Source organism: Mustela erminea, chromosome 14, assembly GCF_009829155.1.
Source record: "Mustela erminea isolate mMusErm1 chromosome 14, mMusErm1.Pri, whole genome shotgun sequence".
Classification (NCBI taxonomy): Eukaryota; Metazoa; Chordata; class Mammalia; order Carnivora; family Mustelidae; genus Mustela; species Mustela erminea.
Genome location: NC_045627.1, coordinates 54,170,210 through 54,195,624, shown reverse-complemented (window position 1 = coordinate 54,195,624; position 25,415 = coordinate 54,170,210).

Here is a 25,415-nt window from a genome sequence, read left to right as displayed (position 1 = left end):
CCACAAGGCATGAGAACCAGCATGGGAGGGCTTAGAGAGACAGAGAGTAAGTAGAAAGAAGTAACAGCACTAGTGTGTGTGTGTGTGTGTGTGTGTGTGTGTGTGTGTGTGTGTCCTAAAAAGATAAGAAAAGCCATTCAAGGTCCACAGTGACCAAAGAGGAAAGTAGCCACTCAGGAGAGGTTGGAGTCTTCTCCTCTATACCTTCCATTCTTTCACATGCCATTAGCACATGTCCATGTCCTCAAGAGAGATTTGTCCTCTTGCCTCTTGGAGATACTCCAAGGGTTGTCCAGGGTCACAGGCTCCTGGCTGTGGACATCTCTTTGTGGAGTTCCCCGAGTCCTCCTAGCCAGATGTCCTGCATGGAGCTCAGGACTCTGGTGTTGTGCACTTTGAGACAGAAAATATCTAACATAGCTTTAAAAAAAATTCAGGTGTGTTTACTTTTGAATCACTTGCCAGCGTATCCTGGAGAATTGGAAGACAGAGTAACTTGGTGAATTTGGAGACAGATAGACCTTTCCTTTCAATTTCAGTTCTGTCTATAGAGATATTCTCTTGACCGTGGCCTGGGGATTGAGACCTTCACCCTAAAACCTATGCATTCTGTTAGAAACAGTATTTACATGGCCATTGTCATGTAGATGGTCTTATGGATTTTCATTTCTTCAAGCACTGTGTGGACAGAGCATAGAATGCTCAATCATGTTTATGGCAAAAGAATGGCTAAGTTGGCATCACATAGAGCCTCTAATTCCTCTTCTCACATGCTGTTTCCTCTACCAGGGATACCGGTCTTCATCTACCCACTTCTAGTCCATTGTTGAATCTCAGCCTTTAGCGGGAACTTCACAGACCCTTTCTCAGGCTTGGATGGGACCCTCTGACCCCATGGCCCTCCTTCATAGAGGTACAGTTGATTTCTACTATATTTTAGCAAGCTATACTTCTACCTGGTGACCATGTCATTTGACTTGAGTCAAAATAGGCACAATGACAAACAACAGACTAAAAAACCAGATTCTGTGTCAACCCAGAATGAATCTCTATCCACTAGACCATTTAGGGAGATGACCAGATGGTCAGGCAAAATTCTTAATTATTGATGCCACCAATTGGAAATAGCTTATCTCTTGTGTACTTCTCTGGCAACCCATTTAACCTGCCTCTGTCAGGCGAGTCCACTGAGCATTATAGATGATATCCCAAACTGTTAAAGGATTATTCTTTCAAGAGGATATAACTATATCTCTCATATGAGTATAAAAAGAACATTTGTCAAGTGTTGTACTTTACTTATTGATAATGTAATGTAATAATTTATTATAATAATGTTGCCCTAATAATAATGTGATGAGTAAGATGTTTCTTTCAAGTGGTTCACAGGTGATTTCAAAGTACCATGCATGCATAGGCCGACAAATGTTGAAATTAACTTAGTTGCAAAAATGGCATATTCCCAGGGCAATAATTACATTCCATTGAACACAATTAATTTGTATTTCTATAGACAAGGGTCATTTGCATCATTATCCATTTTCCACAACTTACAGAGTTGTACAACAGCTCAAAGGCAGTGAAAAACAGGGTAATCCTGTGAGTAATCCTATCTATTTTCCTTTTCAAATTCTTTTGTACTTTTTCTAATGCTCCAGTATGTCCCAACAACATCTCATTTGGCAAGAGTACTTCTGACCACTACTCATGCAACACTATTATGTTGGACTCCAGGGAGGGTTTGCCCTCAACATCCAATTCTCATATATTTTTCAAAAGTTTTTCTTATTTTTTTAGAGAGTGAGAGAGAGCTTGTGCATGCATGTATGAGTATGGTGGGGGTGGAAGGGCAGAGGGAGAGGGAGAAAGAGAATCTTCAGCAGACTCCCTGCTAACCTTGGAGCCTGTCATGAGGCTCCATCCCAGGACCACAAGATCATGACCTGAACCAAAGTCAAGAGTCAGACACTTGACCAGCTGAGTCACCCAGACACTCCTCACATGTTTTTTTAATGAAATAGCTCTCCTTGTTTTTTTGAATCCTTATCTTTCTAGTTCATGTACCATAGGCCAATCTATTGAGAGTCCACCATATTATATTCAAAATCACCTCTCCCGGCAACACTGAACTATCCTCCTTGCTCTAAGTTATCACATTCCCATTCTTCACGAATGGGAAATATACAAAATGATCTCTGCAGGTCTTCCCAGTTATGCTTGAATTGAGATACCAACATGATTCAGGTTACCAAGTTAGAGCTTTCTATTGCAGGGAAAAAAAGAATTCAATATACATGATAAGAAGAAAATCAGAAAAAAATATTTTTAGTAATTGGAATATATAGAGATTAGAGGACTCAGTGTCCTTGTGTGAGGAAAAAATAGTGTGAAGACTAGACAATGTGATTCTTAACATTCCTTGTTAATCATTTGTTTATTTCTTTGCATAAAAAAGAGCAGCTGCCATTTATCTCATCCATGTGCCAGGCTCTCCGTTAGGAATTCCTAGATGCATTATACTTAACCTTTATATGATGCCAGAAGAAAAATATTATTATTCACATCTTGCAAATGAAAAAACAAAACAAAACAAAATCCATGGTTTAAAGAAGCTGAAAGTTTGCCCAGAGTCGTAATTAAAAAGTGGTGGGTCCTGAGTTAGTGTAATTCCAAAGCACATCCTCTTTCTTCACGCCCTTCAATAAATGCTTGCAGAATGAATCCTCCTGCTTCCCATCTGGCAGTGTGAGAGGGAACTGCCTTTCTTACTGGAATCTAGAAGCTGCTGCACATGATTATTAGTCCAAGGAATCTGTACCTCAAGCAGAAGCAGATCTTCCAGCTGATTACTCACAGTGGAGAGGATCTGGCATATAGTCAGGCAGGGACCACAGAGAACACACCAAACCCTGGGAATTTACGGTGAGAAAGTGGTCACCAAAGCCCAGACATAGAAGCTTGGGAGATTCTACAACTTTCCTTGCAAGCCTCCAGTGTGGTGGAGCTGCTGGGGGACCAGAAGGAGTCCAACAATGATAGGTAGTCTTTATCTTGTTAGAGTTGATGTTTCAGAAAAAAACAAAAAAACCAAACAAAACACTCCAATGGGCCTCCTGTTCAGTCTACAGCTCTGTCCCTAAGTTTGAGCTCCAAAATACTGTTACTTTAAGAAGGAGGAGAGGGGGTTGCCTGGGTGGCTCAGTGGGTTAAGCCGCTGCCTTCGGCTCAGGTCATGATCTCAGGGTCCTGGGATCGAGTCCCACATCGGGCTCTCTGCTCAGCAGGGAGCCTGCTTCCTCCTCTTTCTCTCTGCCTGCCTCTCTGCCTACTTGTGATCACTCTCTGTCAAATAAATAAATAAATAAATAAATAAAATCTTTAAAAAAAAAAAAGAAGGAGGAGAGGAAAACATTTGGAAGCATAGAGTATCTAGGGTCAGAAGGAATTCAATGCTGATATTGGAAAAATGAGTGTGTGTGCAGATGGTAATCTGAAGTTAAAGCAACCAAAAATCCTCAACAAAAATGAGAGCTTTTTTTTTTTTTTTACAAAGATAAGCAAAATTGACAAATGCTTAACTAGACTAAGAAAAAAAAAAGAGGGAGAATTATCAAATAAGTAAATTCAGAAATGAAATAGGAGGCATTATATAGGGCACCTGGTGGCTCAGTCAGATAAGTGTCTGACTCTTGGTTTTGGCCCAGGTTATGATCTCAAGGTTTTGGGATCAAGCCCTGAGTCAGGCTCCACACTCAGCAGGAGTCTGCTTGGGATTCTCTCCCTTTCTCTCCCTCCCTCTTGGTCCCCTCCTCTCTCTCTTTCTTATTCTCTCTCAAGTAAATAAGTAAATGAAATCTTAAAAAAAAAAAAAAAAAAGAATAAGAGGCATTAGAATTGATGCCACCGAAATAAAACAGATCATAAAAGACTACTATGAACGAATATAGGCAATAAAATGGACAATGTAGAAGAAATGGATAAATTCCTAGAAACATACAACCTACTAAGACTAAATCATGAAGAAATAGGAAATCTGGACAGACCTATAACTAAATAGAGATTGAATCAATAATCAAAAACCTCTCAACAAAGAAAAGCCCAAGACCAGCTGACTTCACTGGTGAATTCTACCAAACATATATATAAAGAATAATCGACTCCAGTCCTTCTCAAACTATTCCAAAAATTTGAAGATGAGGGAACACTTCTAAACTCATTTTATGAGGTCAGCATTGCCCAGATACCAAAGTCAGACCAAGACATCAAAAGATAATAAAGCTATTGTCCAATATCCCTGATGAATATAGATTCAAATATCTTTAACAAAATACTAGCTAATTGAACTGTACAACATGTTAAAAACATCATGCCCAATGACCAAGTAGGATTTGTCCCCAGGATACAAGGATGGCTCAGCATTGAACCCAACTAAGGTGATACACCACATTAATGGAATAAAGGATAAAAATCAAGTGATCCTCTCAGTAGATGCAGAAAAAGCAATTAACTAAATTCAACATACTTTCACGATTAAACTTTTCAACCAACTAGAAGTACAAGAAAAATATCTCAACATAAATATCTCAAGATATTTATGATATTGCAAGAAAAATATTGTATCATAAATATATGGAAAGTTCAAAGCTAGCTTTATTCTCAATGGTGAAAAATGAAAACTTCTCCTTTCAAGTCAGGAAAGAAACAAGGATGCCCACTCTCATTATTTCTATTCAACATAGTCATGGAAGTCCTAGACAGAGCAATTAGGAAAGAGAAAGAAATAAAAGACATTCAAATTCAAAAGGAAGAAGTACGATTGTCTCTGTTTGCTGTTGACATAATATGATATATAGAGAGAAACTTAAAGACTCAAAAAATAAAATCAAACCAAAACGAAACTGTTAGAACTAAGAAATAAATTCAGTCAAGTTATAGGACACAAAATCAATACACCAAACAGTTGTATTTCTATATATTAACAATGAACTATCTGAAAAGGAAGTTAGAAAATCAATCCCATTTACAACACTACCCAAAAGAATAAAACACTTAGGTATAAACTTAATTATGGAGATGGAACACTTGTATACTAAAAACTACAAAACATTAATCAAAAATATTAAAAGACACAAATGGAAAGGTATCCCATTTTCATGGATTGGAAGATTTAATATTGCTAAAACCTCCATTCAGCCCAAAGTGATCTTACAGAATCATTGCAATCCCTGTCAAAATCTTACAGCATTTTTTACAGAAATACAAAAAGAACAATTCTATAATTTATATAGAACTACAGAAGACCACAAATAGCTAAATCAAACTTGACGGGGAAAAAAGCTAAAGACGTCACACTTCATGAATTCAAAATGTACTACAAAGTTAAAGTAATCAAAACAGTATGCTACTGGGATAAAGACAGACATATATACCAATGGAACAGAACAGAGAACCCAGAAATAATGTATATACAGATCTTTGACAAGGGTGTCAAAAACACACAATGGGAAGAGGATAGTTTGTTCAACAGATGGTGTTGGGAAAACAGGATATCCATATGCAACAGAAGCTAATTGATCCTTTTCTTATACCATGCACAAAATCAACTTAAAATTAAAGACTTAAAGACCCCAAACTATAAAACTCCAGAAGAACATATAGAGGAAAGCATCATGACTTTGATCTTGGCAATGATTTCATGGATATAACACCAGAAGCACAGTCAGCAAAAATAAAAACAAACAAGTGGGAATGTATCAAATTAAAAAGCTTCTGCCCATCAAAGGAAACACTCAACAGAGTAAATTTTTCCTACAGAATGAGAGAAAATTCTTACCAACTATATATCTGGTAAAACAAAAACAAAACAAAACAAAACCCAAATAACCTGATTAAGAAGTGGGATAAGGACACAAATAGACATTTCTCCAAAGAAGGAACACAAATAGCCTATATATATATATATATATTTGTATGTATATAAATGCTGAACAACACTAATTGCCCATGCCATTCATCTATTTAAAAGTCTTTCTAAGACCTCCCAAGATCCAGTCCAAAATACCTCATGAGGCTACAAAGTCCTGTGACCTGGTCACTCCATCTGCTATTGCTTCCTTCTTGTCCCTCTGCCACCTGCTCCAAATTTCCTATTACAGTTCCTGCCAAATGTTCTCAACTTTCACTTCTGCACTCACACATACAGGCTGCCTGAAAATGTTCTTTTCCCTCCTTGTGCACTTGGGAAACTAGTTTTCATCCATCTGGATTCGAATCAAGACGATTTCTCTGTGAAGCTTCCCACTTGCTAGCTGGAAAGAAATAAGCACCTGTAAAGGTATGGATTTCAACAAGAAATCAGGAGGGCCTTGAGGGCAGAGACTGTTTCATTCATGACCTCTCACTTTTTTGACAACCAAATAAATCTTCATTTTGTATATGTACACTGAGGTATAGGAAACAAATCTTACAAACTCAAAGTTCACATTGCTAAGTAGAGCCTATGCTGGCATGTGGACCTTGAAAACAAGGGTCCTGAGCCTGTCTTAACTAATTTGAAGGTCAGGATAAACGAAAGGCGTGCTCATCCACTGTGTGCCCATCCTAGGCCTGCAGCAGCGACATTCTCCCAGCACCCACGTTCTCCCAGCACCCACCGAGCCCTCAGCAGTGACACAGACAGGGGGCACCCGCCAGCCCCATGTGCCTACAACAGGGGCAGTCGCCTGGCGTCCCCTTGTCAGAAGTGCCCACATTTGGTTTATTGTTCTACTGTGGACATCTTGACATTCTTAACGACTTCATCCTTGGATTTGTGTTTTGTTAAGTGAAGTCGAATGGGACACAGGAGATGCGCCAGGCGGCGGCAGGTGTGTCTTGGGTGAGGTCATCCAGCAGTCTCAGGCATGTTAGGACCCTGGAGAGATGGTCATTTCTGGGGCCTGGGTCCAGAATGGCAGCCGCGACAGTGGCACCGCCACCAGACAGCGTGAAGGCATCCCTGTTCTTTTTATGTTATACTGTGATTAATATCACTATTGTCTCATTACATTTTATGCATAATAAAATCTTATTACAGGAAAACCTTTATAGTTTAACATTTGTAACTCCACTCGTTTCCTGTTTTTTTTTTTTTAACAAAAGTACCTTATTTTCATTTTGCTCAGGGCCTCACGAATTACATAGCCAGCCTTGAAGACAGGACTTGAAAGAAGGCAGAATATTTTAAATCTAAAAAATGCAGACCAAGCAGCAAGGGATGCAGACGATTTGGCAGAGGTTGGTTGGGAATCAGGAAACAGAAGTAAGAATTCAGTGTGTGAGGAAGGAAGATTGGTTCTATAAATGGTTATTAACATAATTTTAACAGCGGCAGTAAAGAAGTAGCAGGCTCAGTGAACAGCCTATAAAATGAAAGGTAAGTGTCAAAAAAAAGTCTAGTGTTTGATCCAGGAAATTGCAAAATAATTTTTTTAATTGATTACCTAGCAAATGATGCCTAACAAATAGACAAGATGAGACGCCAAGAGGAACAAGGAACTGTTAGGAACAAGAGAAATTTGGGAAAGGAAGAAAAAAGGGTACATCTTTTTTTTTTTTTTTTAAGTATTTATTTGACAGAGAGAGATCACAAGCAGGCAGACAGAGATAGAGGAGGAAGCAGACTCCCCGCTGAGCAGGGAGCCCCATGTGGGACTTGATCCCGGGACCCTGAGATCATGACCTGAGCTGAAGGCAGAGGCTTTAACCCACTGAGCCACCCAGGCACCCCAGAAGGGTACATCTTTTTGAAAGCTGTATTGCTGATTAAAGAGATGGCAATGAGGAAAAAAGAAAAAAGAAACAATTTATTGTATGGCCATTTGAATATCTAATCAAGGATTCTCAATAGATCACTAAGGACAGATGTATAGATATAGAATATATGCAAAGATGAATATATAATTAAAGATTACATGATATATATAGATGAATATATATTAAAGATAAAATGAATTTAAGATATATTTAAAATTATAGATTTATATAACATATATAAATCTATAGTTTATATGTAATCTATGTATGGATAAACTATATAAATCCCTTTCTGTATAAAATCTATAAAATTAAGATTAATAAATTGCCCCAGGTAACACAGATTTGTACTTGAATTTGGGATTTTTCTGGCTCAAAATCCTGTAGATTTTCTACTTTACCATGTTGCTTTGCCTGCAATCTATCTTTTGAATCTGCTATAGAAACTGCAATTTAACTACATTGTTTTAGGCCAGATTGTTGTACTGTTTTGAAAAGTACATAAATAGAAGCTACTAACTACTAACTAATTTATCCAAAATAACCATAGTCTGAAATATTGTTTGAAAAAATGAGAAAGAACTCAAGTTCCATTAAGAAACGAAAGTCTGAATATGATAATATCTGAAAAAGTCTGAAAAATTCAGAAAAGTCTGAAACTGATCCTATCAATTGTACCACTGATAAAAAGGAAAGGAGAGAGAGAAGCCATATGAATAGACAACAAAAGAAAGGGCTCATTAAAGAAGCTGAGGGAAAAAAAAAAAAAAAAAACAGCACTGAGTTTGTGGATCACTACAGTTTATGAGATGGAGGGAGGCGGTCTTGAAAAACACTCTGCTGAGATTTTGTAAGCCTAACTCCCCTTTCTGCCCCTCTTAAAGACTGAGCTTCCTGCAAAAGTTGTCTCAACGGGCTGTCTCCCTTTTTACCACTAATTCATTCTTCCATTCCTTTCTATCTGGTTTTGTCTACAAAAATCTCTGCTCTTGTTGAAGGTTCCAATAGTTTTCACTGTGTCAAATCCAGTAAGTAACATTCTGCCCTCGTCTCACTTCATATCATAGCAGTATTTGACAGGGCTGTCTACCTCTTTGCTCTACTGAGACTCTGTTGCCAGCTTCTACAATGTCACATCTCCTCACTTTTTCACCTACTACCTTTTTGCAGCTTTCTTTCTCTACCTAATTCTACCAGGTTGGTGTCATTTTTCAGAAATGTGTTTTGGAATTTCTTCTCTTCTTTAAACTGTTTCCATAACGGATGCTGACCATTCCCACATCATTAAATATTACTGTATGCCAATGATGCATAATTGTCATCTCTTCACAACATTGATCAGGTTTTGTAATGTATTGTTTATTGATTCTTATTACTTTTTCCACCTCCATTAAAACATTAGATCCAACAGTCACAGGACTCAGTAAATTTGATCACTAAGAGGTTAAGTAAACAGGTTCAGGTTCTCAAAATCAGTAAATGGCAGAGCCAGAAATGAATCACAGATCTTTCTAATTCTAGAATTGTTGATGTATGTTAGTCTGTCTCTCATAAAATGAAAATTAGAGGGATTTCTAAGTCTGACCAAAATAGAGTATCTTGAAGTAGACTGACACTTCTGCCAAGAAAAATTTTAAAATCCAGATATAACACAAAATAAACATCTTTTGAAGGCATTGAAGAGATACCAGCATAGCTAGGAATTAAGTGGCAGAAATTCGTGAGAGGAGTGAACCACATAAAATCAGCCCAACACTTGGTGGTTTTCCCCTCAAGGTATTTGTTGAAATCAGTAAGAGATAGAGGAAAAAAGTGCTGAATAGACTGAAATTCAGCAACTCTTCTTGGATCTCTAAGAGAAGAGAGGACTCAGGGCAAACCACAGGTTCTAAGATTGGAAAGACAGGCAAATACAGGGAGTCACAGCTTACAAAGACTCATGAGAGCTGCCTTGGGAACCAGTGGTAGGGTAGGAAAACTGGAACAGTAGCTGAATTTCTAGAGGCTCAGAACAGACAAGTCTGAGAGTTAAAAATTCTAGGGAACCCAGTCATAATGGGTTTCCACAATATTATGAGATTTGCCTCCAGGAACTTGACCAGGTGCCCACCATAAATACCAGAGAAAAATCCCCTCATGGTTCTGGCAGGAGAAGAGGAAAAGGAATCAGAGCACTCTGTTCTTAACAAAGCTTGACCTTAGGGGAAACCATTAACCAGGGCCTAACCTGCTGAGGTATTATCAAACTGAACTGGACTGGAAAAGAGAAATACCTAACTCCAGCCCACTCTAGCCATCTTGCCCCACCTAAATGAGTAAAAGCACAGAGAAAAACTTGTGAAGTTCACAGTCCAGAGGCATAGGCTTACTTAAAAGGCAAACACCTAATCATAGGACTATAGGATGCTTCCCCTCCCCTGACACTAGAACCAAACATGACTGTGATGGAATTATCAGATTGGGAATTTAAAACAACCATGATTACTATTCTAAGGTCCTTAGAGGATAAAGTATCTACATGCAAGAACAGATGGGCAATGTAAGCAGAGAGGTGGAAATACTAAGAATCAAAAAGAAAGACTAGAGATCAAAAAATGCTGTAACAGACATGAAGAATGTTTTTGATGGATTTATTAGTAGACTGGACTTGACTGAGAAATGAATCCCTGTGCTATAGGATATAGAGTAGAATTTTCAACACCCCCCAAAACCCCAAAGAGAATATAAGCTAAACAAGCAAACAAACAAATAAACTCAGAATAGAATATCCAAAGGTTGTGGGACATCTACAAAAGGTATAATAAATGCTTAATGGGAATATGAGAAGGAGAAGAAAGAGAAAGAATCAGAGGAAATATTTGAAATAATAATTATAAAGATTTCCCCAAATTAATATTAGATACCAAATCACAGATTCAAGAATTTCATAGAACACCAGACAAGATAAACGCTAAAACAACAATAACAAAAACACAAAACCACCCTCTCCAAAAAAAAGAACCCCAAAAAAGAAAAAAACACCTCAAAAAACCTACACCAAGACATATCATTTTGAAAATAGTCAAAGACGAAGAAAAACATCCCGAAGGAAGCCAGAGGAAAAATCGTCTTATTACAGATAGACAAGGATAACATCATATCTGATTTCTCATCAGAAACTGTGGAAACTAGAAGAGGGGGATGTGAATTATTTGAAGTGTTGCGAGAAAAACCTCACCAAGCTAGAATTCTGTGCCCTACAAAGTTATCATTTCCCCAAAGTGAAGGAGAAATAAAGGCTTTCAGACAAAAACTATGGAAATGTATTGCTAGTAGACTTGCTTTGCAAAAAAGAAAAAAAAAGTTAAAGAAATTTCTTTTAAAAGAGAAGGAAAATAATATAGGTCAGAAACTCAGATCTATTGATTTCTGGCTAGAAAGATTACAAAATGTTATCTCAATGATAACACTGACTCCAAAACTCCACCCACTAGCCAGCATAATAGCTCTGGGGCCTGCTGTCCTACAGATGGTCAATGACATGACTTTCTTTACATGACTTTCATGTACAGAAGGTGACTGCAGTCCAGTCACAGTGGGCAATGATAGGTCAACTCATCAGAGACTGGGCAAAGAAGGATGGAGTCCCCGAAGCCATTTGCCTGCTTTCCTCCCAGAACTTGGCTCTGGGGAACCCACTGGGACATTCCAGCTGCTACAACTCAGCTCAGATTTCTAACATCTGCCCAGCTGTGTGGTTGCCAGGGTCTGCAGCTGCCAGTTAGACACAAGCTTGAAAGGTTATGTGATCTCCAGATAAACAAAGCAAGATTTGCGCTAACAGCCCAAATCAGGCAAATATTTGCCAGAGGAACTGCTTTTGAACTTCTCTCTGTCAGAAGGTGGTTTGCTAGCATAACTTGACCCCTGCAGCCTTGCCCTCTACTTGGGATTTTAGAATAATGCACATTAAAAAAAAAAATTATTTATTTATTTGTCAGAGAGAGAGAGAGACAGAGGCAGGGGGAGGGAGAAATAGGCTCCCTGCCAAGCAAGGAGCCCGATGCAGGACCTGGTCCCAGGACCCTGGGATCATGACCTGTGCTGAAGGCAGACACTTAACCGACTAAGCCACCCAGGCACTCCAGAATAATTCATATTATTAAACAGGTTTTCAAAAGGCTCAGTGTGAGTCAACCAATGATTTTGTGACCCCAAAGCATGCTATTTGAGGCTCCTCTACAGGAAGACTAGTGTGGTTTCTGGGCAGGTGAATGGTGGGCTTATCTTCTCTACTCTGGACAAACACACCTAGATGTTTTAGTTCTAGTACACACCTATTAGAAAGGATGTAGAAAACTGAAGCCTGACCTAAGAACATCTCAAGCGGTAAGATAACTCAAATGGATGATATAATATAAACATGACCCCATCTCCTATGCCCATCACTTTTTGGCTCATACATTGTGGTTTTCCTGCAGCCAATAGAGAAGAATCTTCATCTTAAAAAGATGTGGGTTTATTATTTAGACTATCATTAAGAAGAAGGAGAGGAAGAGGAAGAAGAAGAGAAGGAGAAGGAGAAAAGAAAGGAAGTGAAAGAGGAGGAAAAGGGGGAGGGAGGGAACAAGAGAAAGAACTGGGACTTACTAGTGCTCACTTCATGTTAAGCATTTTGAATGGATTATTGTATCAAGTCATTGAAACAATCTTATGAAGTAGGTGTTAATATTTCCCAGATTTTCTGATGAGAAACTCAGTTCTAAGAGGTTAGATAACTTTCCCAAGGTCACACACATTCAGTATGTGAGCTGGAGCTGATCTGGACAGTGTGACCCGAGTCCAAGCTTCCTGCCTGAGCTCATTCTAGTGGTCTGTATCCATACAGGATGCCAGTGTATAGGCTGTCTAGCCACTGGTATTGGTGGACCAGTCCTGGATGAGTGCACACTTAGTAATAAAGAGATACTTTTAACTTCTAGACTATACCCCAACAGGGAAGGCCTAGTAGCTAAAGCTTCAGCTAGGGGTTTTATTCACTCCAGGTTTTTTGTTTTTTTTTTAAAAAGTAAACTTCCAGAATAGTTGATAGGATCAAAGACAATAAATTAAATTTTCTATGCTTTCTGAATTGTTGTGCGAGTCCCAAGAATTGGAAATTATATTCAGAACCATATCACCAGAACTCCACCAAAAATCTAATCACTATAGTAACTTATGGAATCTGGACCCTGAATCAGGGTTCTCATGGGTTCTGGTCTGGTTCTGGCAATAATTGACATGTTGATCTTGGGGGAGTCATTTATTATCTTTGAGTCCCAGTCCCATCACCTATAAAATGAGAGGTTTATACCTATAATAGAAGAAAATGAATACATCTAAATAAATGTCAAAACTACAAGGATGGTAATATTGCCATCCTAATTTGCTAACTGACTTGAGTGGGGAGGAGGAAATACAAATTACTCTTGGTGTAATCAGCAGAGGGACCATCCTCATACTGATTGGGAGCTAAGTAGGAAACTTTTCAGAGAAATATTTCAGAGAAAATAATGTTTTAGCTGCGATCTGAGGAATGAGTTGTTAACTGAATAAACTGAGTAACAGCAGGGGTGAAGCCCGGAGACAGGAGGGAGATGGCCATATAATTGATCATACAAATTGGGCATGCTAATAGTTATATCAGGACCTTAGGTGTAAGCCAAGACTGTGCCAGACCAGCCAAGATAAATAGACATCATAAATATACACTATGTTGAAATATTTGGTTTTACCCTAAAAGAGATTTAAGAGACCTGATGGGTTTTTAAATTTTTTTCCTTTTTCAATAGATTGTGTAGATTTATACATTTTGTTTTTATTTTTTGACATATCATAAACATATGGTAACATGTCAAATGTTCAGTTCATGCTTGATGAATGTCGACCTATTTATCTCCCCAGGTAACCATCACCTGGATCATAACACAGAATATTTGCAGATCTGCACAGGACTCCCTCCTGACCTCACAGTCATTCCTACCCCACCTCCAGGGGTAGCTACTTTCTTGTCCTCAGCTGAGCTTCATCCAAATGGAGTCCTACAGGACTCTAGTGTGGCGGAAGTATTATGCAATCCATCTAGTGTGCATTTGGTGCGTTTGGAAGGATGGTGCTGATGGCAGGGTGAAAAAAAGATGGGAGGGGCCAATCTGTGACTGGGACATGCATCAGAGGCTCTTCAGATTCTAGGACAGAGGTAGTGGGGCCTGAATGGACAGGGGTGTGGTGAAGATGGAGAAGAGTGGCAGAGAGAGGTGCAATTCACCAGACCAGGTGACTGATGGTGTGTGGTCTGGGGATGGAAAGGCCAAGTCTGATCTCCTGGTTGCTGGCTTCCCTTGGGGAGTGTGGAAGCCATGCACTGAGCCGAAGGACCTGGAGAGGGGCCTTTAGATAAAAATGGTGAGCAGATTTGGGACAAAGAGCATGTTGAGCTTGAGATACTTGGAACCATCAAATGGAGGGCCTGTGCAGGTAGTCAGGCATGTGGGTCTGAAGCAGAGAGGTGGGATGAGCAGGGGGGACATGTTGATCATTCTGGGCAAGATGATGATGCTGTGGGGATAGGGGTGCCTCAGGAGAAAAAAAAATCAGTATGAGCATAGACAGGAACCCAGTGCTTATTCGGGTGGGAGGGGCTCACAAAGAGCCTGAGTTGGACACCAGAGAGGGGGAGGACAACCAGGGGAACATGAAACTGTGGAATCAGGAGGAGAGAGTGTTTCCTCAAGGCTGAGGGGGTAAAGTAGGGAAACTAGGGATCTTGTTAAGCAGCTCTGAGGCCCAAATTCTCCTTAGCTACATCTTCTCTCCTGAGTAATGACTATTAAGCTCTTAATGGGAAATTGGGGTAGTTCTGAAAAACACAAGAATCTCCCCATGGTTTAAACCTACTCTTTTATAACCTTAAAACACCTCACCTCCTGCCTAGAAAGCAGGGGTGCCACAGGAGTGTTTCCTGCAGCCTTGAACAAGATCTCCCAGGGCAAGAGGAGTAATGCCTCTCAGCCAGGGACTTCGGGGAACCCAGAGCCCTGCTCTCCCTTCCACCTCTAGTATCCTTGAGGTTGTAGGCCACAATGTCCTGAGTGACCTGGGTCACTTTCCTTTTAGAAAAATGGAATAAAAAGAACAAAACAACAAAACAGACAAAGCAGCCTATGAGGTCATCAGGTATGATCATAGTAGCAATTGTTCACTGACCATCTGCGCTGGGCTGGGCACTTCATGTACTTTGTCTTATTGTCACAATAACCTTGTAAGTTAGAATTCCCACTTTTCAGAAGTAGGAACTGGGGCCCCTAGAGCTACAGGGCTGGTTAGCTGTGTTGGAATCCGTGTGAGGCTGACTGTAGAACAGGCCAGGCCTTCTACCCCTTTGTGGTTCCCCTTGAGAGTGACACCCTGGTTCCTTAGTGACAGATGAAGATGCCAAAGTGAATGTTGTTGGACTCTCCTCTCATCTCTAATGACATGTAGACATTTTGGGAACTCAGGGATGGCATCTTTATGTTCCAAATTGCTTAAGATCTCTGATTCCAGGAAAACATGGAGCTTAACATGCTCTGGTCCCCTGCTTACTTCCTCCTCCACCTCCTCCTCTTCAGCACACTAGATCTGGGGGCTCAAGACCCCAGGGCAATGGGAGGAGGCAATGGCCTAGAGAGGAGCGCTAAGTAAATGTTAATGAACCAGCAGGTTCAGATTGGAATGTCTTAGGGATTTCAGAATTGTTTTGATAAATTAAGCCCAGCATCTGGATGACATTTGGATTAAGAACCATCAAGAGCTACCTATTTATCCCTTGGCCAATCTTGCCCAGAGTACATCCTTTTTATTAGTCTTTTCAAAACAAGTTTGGTTTTTATTTGTCCTCTCTAGTGTATTTTTTTCTTATTTTATTACTTTCTGTTCTCATCTTATGTTCTTTCTTCTACAAGTGTTATTAATGTCTTAATACACATCTTAGTTGTTAATTTATAACATTCTGGGGAGCAATTTTTCTCTTTCTTGATGATTGCCAGATTCATTAGGGTTCTTCTTTTGACAGAGTGCCATGATATGTCCTATATGAAATTGGCTAATGACCAAAAGATGAGATAATCATCTGCCAAGGGGGTGTCTGTTTAAGGAAGGAGACAAGTCAGTACATGCTAAGTGTTCAGTTACTAACACAGTAGAACTGACTCTAAGATTTCCAAGGAATGCTTATCAGTGACATTTCCAAGGAGAAGGGGGAACCAGAAAGTCACTTCCTATAGAATGGGCTGAATCTGAACAGAGTCAGAGGCATTGGAGGAAGGACGGCAGAGGCATCTTCATCATGATCCACGGGAAGACCTCTCCTAAGGTGAGGAGACTGTGAGGCACAAGACCTGGGAAAGGAGCCAAGACAGCAGTGCAAAGGACCCATTGCTGGTCATTGGGGCACTCTGAGACCTGAGAGCAGTATGTGCATGCAGTGAGGCATCCCAGAAACCTCGAAGCAGCAGCACCATGAGCGGGGTGAGGTTAGAGATAGACTGCTTGACTTGGAGACGTTGGAAGCAGGGGGGCCAGCAGGGAAGAAACTCTGGGCAAGAGCACCAGTAAGATGACAGAATGGGGGGATATGGACTGGGTGACTTTCTATCTGAGCTTCTGGAGGGGAAGGGGCAGGGTGTGCAGACATGTTTCACATATGCAGCTCCCCCAGTTCAGACATAGATGGGTCCATTGAACAAAGAATCTGCATGAAAAAGTTATGAGTCCAACCTTAGACAGGAGGTGGTGGCAGAGCCACAGCAAGGAACACCCAGGAAAGCTGCACCCTAGGCTTCTACCACATCCCACCTCCTTTGCAGGTTTTTAACCCAGGTCACTCTTAATCTCATCACCTTAACTTCCTCCAGAGCACTTATCATGAACTGCAATTCTTTTCTTTGCCCACTAGCTTGTGGTATGTCTGTTTCCACTATAATATGGCTACCCAAGAGCTTTCCTTGGAGTGCCCAGCCCTGATGGTATCATAATACACCTGGCATAGAAGGGGCTTCATGCATGCTGGTAGAAATGAAACAACACACCTTGTAATTCAGTCCCACACTTGGAGACAAATGTGTAGCATCTCCCTGATGTGATGTGGCGACTCTCTGAAACTTACCTTGAAGGCACCGCTGCCTGGGAAAGAGGAAACCAAGACCAGATTTCCAAAGCCCGCCACTGAGCTGGGATAATTAGACCAGCTGACTGGCTGAGCCATTGCACCAGAGTTTCAAAGCTCTGATTTATGAATGAGTAACTTACATTACGGGGACATGGACAAGCTTTTTCAAGAATTTATTGGCTTACTGTGAGCATCTATTTCAGGACTTATGGAAATGTTTCTAAGTTTGTTTAAAAAATAAAACATAGAATCATCAGGAACAATAAAGACCATAAAAGGCACTTGTAAGTGGGTAACATGTGAGAAAGCAATTTAACTGAGGTCCTTGCTCTCCCTATGTCTGCCTATCCAAAGAAGCCATCCTCAAGGGCAGAAGGCAAAGGCTGTTCTGAGAGTTCAACACTACCGAGGGCCAGCCCCTCTTCACTGCTGCCTTTCAGTGGGAACCAGGACCTCTTACAATTCAGCAGACATCTGCTGGGAACCTGAAGTGTTTCAGGCCCTGAGCTGAGATCTGGGGATATTAGATAAATTAGATACCAGTCCTGCCCTTGCAGAAGCCATAGACTATCTGGGAAGACTATTGCCTACACGCCAATGTAGAACCCAGAACCATAACAGGTACAAGATTTGCAGAGGTCCTTCTCATGTGAATGAATGAAGAAGTAAATGAATGAATGTGGATGCTAATGATAGGCGTGATGTGCTCCCTGGTTTTGATCTCTCTGGTTGTTCTTTAATACCAAAGGCTTATTGGATAAAATGAGCATGGTAACTATCACCCATGACACTGAAGAGTGAAAAGGACGCCATGAGTGATTTTACAAGGATGGTAAGAGTCAACTGAGATTATCCTAAGAGAACAGGGCTATACTATAGAGTAATCTTAATTCTGGGACAGTGAAAATACAGAGAAGCATGGCATATGAAGGATATCCATCCTCTGCTCATTCTGTTTTCTTTTAAATACCAAACCTTTGTGGTAAAACCTATATAACATAAAATTTACCACTGCAACCACTATTATGTGTGAAATCAGTATTACTAAGTACACTCATATTGTTGTACATAAAATCTCCAAAACTTTTCATCTCGCAGAAACTGACCCTGCATACCCATTAAACAACTCCCCATTCTTCCTTCCCTTCAGCCCTCCTTCCCTTCAACACGCTCCTTCCCTTCAGAACACCATTCTACCTTCTGTATCTACTCTAGATACCTCATATTATACAGTATTATTCTTTTGCATGCCTGGCTTATTTCACCTTGTATAGTGTCCTCAAGGCTCTTTTACTCATTCTTGATAGATATTGTCAGAACATCAAATTCACACTTGGAATTGACATCACTGAGAACTGAAAACTGAAGTCATGACATCATGCCATTGGGAACTGATAAAATTTAGTTTGAGCTTTCTTCATTTCTTTTTTTTCTTCTTTTAAAATCTTTTTTTTTTAAGATTTTATTTATTTATTTGACAGAGAGAAATCACAAGTAGGCAGAGAGGCAGGCAGAGAGAGAGAGAGAGAGGAGGAGGCAGGCTCCCTGCCGAGCAGAGAGCCCGATGCGGAACTCGATCTCAGGACCCCGAGATCATGACCTGAGCCGAAGGCAGCGGCTTAACCCACTGAGCCACCCAGGCGCCCTTTTTTCTTCTTTTAAATGTAGTTAGCTACACTTCAGGATTCTTGGACTCTTGAAGGGAAGTTCTACTGTGGGAAAATACGATTTGTACAAAACTCTGTGTTGTAGTCTGGAACCTGCTCAATGGCCAGGCCAAGGCTCACTGGGGCTGCCATGCTGAGCCCATTGACATGCTTTTGTCTCTATGGGGTTTAGTATGTGGGCGGTTTTGTTCCTTCAGAAACTCATGTTGCAGGATCATGGCTATTTCAGAAGTCTTTGCAATGCTTAACTTTCTTATGGCTTATATAATTACGTTTTATTTGAAAGTGTGTTGTTTCAAAGAGTAAATCATAAAGTGGTATGTATAGACACAAAGAGATAATTAGATGGATCTAAAGTCTGTAAAGCCACAATTCAAACTCTTAACAGTATCTAACAGTATCTAACCCCAGGAAGAAGTGTGAATCCTGCCACTGGCTGGGAAGTTACTACTTGTCCTTAGTGTCTGCCTTTTCGTTTGCAAAGCAGAGATGATTGAGATGTCTACCTCATACGGTGATTATGAAGTTAAAATGAGCGAGTGCACAAATGGTGCCGAGACTGAGAAGTCAAGGATTATTTGCCTTATTCTGAGAATTATTTCTCAGGAGGCTGGCCTAGCCTGGGATTCGGATGAACAATTTGTGCTGAGGAAGAAACATGCTGGATGAACATGAGCGAACTCATTTTCTTTATGTTGTTCTACTCATATTTATTAGAGTTTGACACTTCCCTGAGAAACACAAGTCAAATGACCATATAGAACCTACCAGAAGCCTGATACTGGAGATTTTCAGCCTGTGGCCATAGACATCAAAAAGTTACTAAGGCAGTGGGCTTGACTTCAAACTTCATCAATTGTGTTCTTTAACCATGCATTCTCCTTAGATCCTACATTGCCTTAGTATTTCTGTGTACTGCCTGCATTTAGGGCCATGACAGAAATTTCTGTCTTCTTGGAGGGCAAGGGACTGGGGTTCTGGTCATCTTCTGTACACAGAGAAAGATGAAAGAAAGCAAAGGGAATGTCTGTGCATGGCTGAACATCCACACAGAGGAGATGTCCATGGAAGAGGGAACTTCACAGGAAATCACAACTAGGAGCGTTTTGGATGCATGCGAGTCAAGTTTCTCATGTAGTGATGAGGTCACATTCTTCCTCTTTTTTTTTTTTTAAGTTTTTTATTTTTTAAAAGCGTATATATATATATTTTTAAGAGGTTACATTCTTAAAGACAGTTTCTTTGACTTTTCTTTCATGTAACTTATTGGCTTGCACCCTAGACGGAGTCATTTTATAGCATGAATCTTGGTTTCCAGATCTGTAAAATGGTGATAGTACTTCATTATATTGTCGTAACAGTTCTTGGACAGTAAACATACAGTTCTTAGAAGAGTGCTTGGTGAACAATATAAAGTCGTCTTGGTAATAATTGAGTCTGCTCCTTAACACTGCCTACTGGCCATCAGTCTCCTTGCTTCAGACATGAGGAGACAGAAGTGAGTGAGCTTAAGTTAAGTTTCAAGAGTAGAAAATTGCCAAGTAGTAGAAGCAGCTCTTGAACCCAGAACTGACCCTAAACCCATGTGCTTTATTACAGCTCATGTCCTCAAATGTACTATGAGAACAACACACTGAATGTGAGAATAATGGAGGAAAAACTGTTTTAAGTTGTTATGATGAGTAGAAAATGTTGGGGATGTCGTGAAGCACTCTACATCTGTAGAACATAAGGCATTGCTCACCATTTCCTTATCAGCCCAAGACCCTCCCGGGAACTAGGAACACGAGTCTCACACTTATTCGTGGCCATGTGATTTACATACAATTCTCTCTAAGGCTGTTGCCCTCTAAAAAAATGCAAAACGAAATGTTTTTTGTTTTTTGTGTTTTTTTTTTTTTTCTCGGAATAGAGAGTCCTGGCATCACCAGTCTCCAGGACCAGTTTGGGCAAGGAGATCTGTGCATGGGTATTAGAGTGCCTCAGGGTCTCTTTCTATAATCCACATTTCATCTCAAAGTGCACCCTGAAATCATGATGCTGCTAGCACGCTCACAGGCTTGCTCGGCGCCCTGTGGTCCCTGACAGAGCTCTGATCTCCCTCAGTTCCGCCTCACCACCAGCATCCTCCCAGTGTTCTAGCACTGGACTCAGTCCTGCACTGACTCTGAGTTACATGGTTTTCTCTCTCATGCTCTCTCTTCGAGCTAGACCTTGGAGCCTAGGAGGTCTCCAGTCCAATGGTTTGGGGTCTCTGGTTGGTTTGTTTATCAAAAAGCCAATTAATCAAGGAATCACACAAATAATATTTGGGCATCATAAGTATTTTCTGTCACTTTAAACTTACAGATGAACGTTTGTTCCCTAATCTTTCGATATAAAGCCAAAGCCTCTTTTTAGGTTAAGGCCCTGGTAGGAGAGCCCTTAGTCTTTCTTACACAAATCCCATCTGTACAGCATCCTCTATAAATTCCAGTGTTAATTTCTTTAAAAGGATTAAGAAGTTTACAACTGTTGGAACATTCTGCTTATAGGCTCCTAATGGAATGTCACTATTTTATTTCTCCGATAATTTACAGCTTCTCTGCTATACCTAATTCAATACAATTTTATTTCAGTGACTCAAACTTTAGCCAGTTTTTTCCCAACTTTCCCATTTTGCTTTCAGAGAAACTATATTCTTTGTATCCATATTTCATCAATTTTAATAGCATTTACTTAAAGTAACCTGCTTTGATAACAAGCATAACAATGATAAGCAGATTTGGGAAAAATGGAACTGTCAAACTAGGGAAAGTGGAGGGGGGACAGCCCCTGGGGCAGCCCGCTCTGCATGTGCCTTCAGCCTGTTTGCAAAGGGAGGAGATGGAGGATCCGGGAATCTAGAACATCAGCTGAGTAGCAGCCAGTTAAGGAAGCTTCTACAGTGCATGCTGACCCCTTTCTTAAAACGCATTCCCCAATAGTTCACGTGAACATCTCCTTTAAATACTCTATGCGTTTATTAGCTTACATGTTTATTAGCTCTGAAAAATTTCTATCTCCCTTCCAAGACTACCTTTCTCAGATACTTCAGTTCCACCCAGAACTTAACATCATTGTGGAATGTGAAACACTATATTGTTGGCGTCTTTCCATTTTTAATATGCGCTACTAAATTATAAGTTCCTTTAGGTCAAGGCTTATGCCTTATTTACTATTGTTTATCCAGAGCTCAGCACAGTGTCTATCATGTAGTGAATATAAATATTTCTTGAAAGAATAGACAAACTGAAGATTGTCTGATCCTACTCAGCTCTGAGAAAAAGCGTAGGACTTAGACTAAGCTCTCAAGGCTTGTCAGGCTTGCAGTGACATTGTCTTCATCAGTCTAGGCTGCTAAACAAAGAACCAGACTGGATGGCTTATAAATAACATGAATTTACACTTACAGCTCTGAAGACTGGAAGTCTAAAATCATGGTGCCACCATGGTCAAGTTCTGGTGAGTGGATACTTCTGAGTTGCAGATGGCTGATTTCTCTTGTGTTGTCACCTGGTGGAAGGAACCAGAGAGCTCTCTGGGGTCTCTTCCATGAGGACATGAATCCCATTCCTGAGGGCTCCACCCTCTCAAGGGCCCCATCTTCTCATATCATGGCCTTGGGGGTTAGCATTTCAACATATGAATTTGGGGGGGATGCAAAAGTTCAGTCCATGAACCATGTACCCTATGATGAATACAGACCATGCTGCTTTGGGGACTTCATTCAAGAACTTCTCACTCTGATCCAGAACAGTTCTGATCCAGTCAGTGCCCTTGTGGCTTTGAGATCTTGGCTACATTGTTTAAGTGACCCCAGTTCTTCCCCCTTGATCTGATTTTGGGTTCTGATATCCCTAGGGATCTGGATCGTCTATACCCCTTTTGCTCTTCTGATACAAATATGCCTCAGGCAGGGTATACGCTCTGGCCTTGACCTTCAAAATTTGGCCCCTGTTGTGGTGAGCTTGCTGGTGTTATTTGAAGGGAGGATAGGTGGGTTGGAGAGTTCTTCAGTGACACCACTCCTGCTAATCTGAGAAAAAATGTCCTCAAAGCAATTGCATGTCTTCTGACATCTTCCCAAACTGGGGTTCCTTAACTTCCCAGAGTAGTTCCTCTTGAGTCATAAACAAAGTCTTAGAGGACCAAAGGAGTTTCAGATTTCCCTGTGTTATGTCTATCAAAGGCTGAAAAACTCCTTTACTACAAAGACTATTGGTCTCCTGTCTTGTTCTTCCAGAATCTTCACAGTGGAGTTTCAGGACACAATTTTAGCTCCCCATTATAATAAGTGGGGCACAGTAGGTAAGAATTGATCGATCAGGTAGCCATAAGGAAAACATGATCCAAGTTATGCAGACATATTTCCTTGTAACAAATATCAAGGCCTAGGAAACCCCATCTCTGTATTAACCCAGGTGTTTAAATTTGATGAATGTACATGGCAACCTACCACCTCTCATGTTCCCAATAAACAACGTTCCTTCTAATTACCCACCAGTAGTGTGTGCTGCAGGCCAGTCCATATCCATCATGTGCCACATGCTTCCAGGGGGTGTTATTTGTTACTCCTTATTTCTCAGATTTGTCGCTTTTGCTTAGGATGTTGACCTTAAGTCAGTCTTATTTATTTATTTATTATTTATTTGTCAGAGAAAGGAGAGAAAGCACAAGCAGGGGCACTGACAGACAGAGGGAAGCACAGTCTCCCCACTGAGCAGGGTGCCTGATGTGGGATTTGATCCCAAGACCCTGGGATCATGACCTGAGCCGAAGGCAGAGGCTTTAACCCACTGAGCCACCCAGGTGCCCCCCGCCCCCGCTTAGGGCAGCTTTAAGTTTCTGTCTTCTAATATGATGAGGTACGAACCTCCAGGAAATATTTTAAGTTTTTAATTGATGGCACTTATGCAAATAATTCTTTATTAATACACTCAAGGCAAGATTCCCACTCTGGCTTGCCTTCTGTTTGTACTTACATCAGTAGAGGAACACTCAATCTAAGATGTTTTCCCCTAAGCAAGGGAGAGAGGACAGAGCCTCAGGAAAGGAAGTGAACCTAGCTAACTCTTAATGAAGGGAAATGACATCTGATCTTGCTGATTCCTGCCTTTTATGAATGGTACATGGAAGAAATGTCATAATCCCAAGGAAAACAAAACACACACAGACATACACACGGGCACCAACAGCTTCCAAAAGGGTGGACATGCTTCCATTAGCAGGGTTGCAGGATCTCTGAGCCTTAGATCAGACACCACCTTGTTTTGATCTCAATCATCTCCCCTGCCCTCTCAAGACTGAGCTGTGGGAAGAACATAGGTTTGCTCACACCCATGAGACCAGCCCAGTCCTCCTGCAGCAATCATGGCCTGCCACAAGAGAGCAGGTCGAAAGAGTTCTGGGCTTCAGGGGGCCCAGGAGGGGGGGCCTCCCGTAGGCTCTGTGGGGCTAGATTGGTCAGCATCTCCCAAATGTCTCTGACCATGAGACACTCTTAAAATTATAATGTTCTAATAAACACTAATCAAATTTAGCAAGATCATGCTTGCCTTAAAATAGGAAGATCAAAATGTTAATATGTTTGGAGTCTACAAAAGAACAAAAATCACATTAATTAAAAATATTTTTTCATGGTATACTTTTTGTTGTTGTTGATAGACACTTTGTGGTTGTTTTAAATAAGGGTACAATGTTACTATGCTGGCTTTAAGTCTCCCTCTGACCCATCCTGGGAGGAAGGCCACATGATGAAGACCTGAGAACAGACAGGGCTATTCAGCTGCATGACACAGAAGCCAGGCCTGCCTGCCCTGCTGTGGGCTGGGAACCCTGTGCACACCCCAGGCCTCTGGAGGGCTCCCCCATAATTCACTCTCACCCCTCAGCTGCCTGGCTCTTCTTGTTGAAACACTCCTCCCAGCACTTGCCTGGAGGCTGCTGGGTGTCTTCAGTTCCTGGTTCCGGGGGGCGGGGGCCGGGGTGAGTGTGAACCCTGGGATCCAAGAGGGGACAGGGCAATGAAGGAAGGTCCTCCTGGGTTTCAGCTGCCTCTTTGCTCAAGCAGCTTATATCAAACACACTTCAGGGCACCTGGGTGGCTCAGTGGGTTAAGCCTCTGCCTTCAGCTCAGGTCATGATCTCAGGGTCCTAGGATCAAGCCCTGCATCGGACTCTCGGTTCAGCGGGGAGCCTGCTTCCTCCTCTCTCTCTGCTTGCCTCTCCATCTACTTGTGATCTCTCTCTGTCAAATAAATAAATAAAATCTTAAAAAAAAAATCAAACTCAATTTGCACTGTGAGCATTAGGTTTTTTTCAATGTATGTTTTTCATTCTTATTTTAAGATGATTGTGGGTTTATGCAGCTTGTGAGAACTAGGAGGAGACATCCCCCAGCTTCCCTCCATGGCGACATCTTGCAAAACTGTGTCACAAGCAGAAAACTGACATTGTTACAACTAACCCACCTTACTTAGATGGCACCAGCTTGCACTTGTCTCTCTGTGTGTTTAGTTCCATGCAAATTATCACCTGTCAGTTCATGTGACTGCCACCCCTGTCAAGATACAGAGTGATTCCTTCAACAGGGTCCCTCGCATTACCTTTCAGAACTGTTCCTGTCTTAGCAAGGTGTGTGCCAGGGGAGAGGGGTCGAGGGTGAGTGTCAGCATAGGACATTTCCTCTCTGACTCCTGAGAAGGAGAGTCCAGGTGCATGGGGCACAAGATAGTCACCCTACCCCTCCACGCCAATCAACAAAGAGG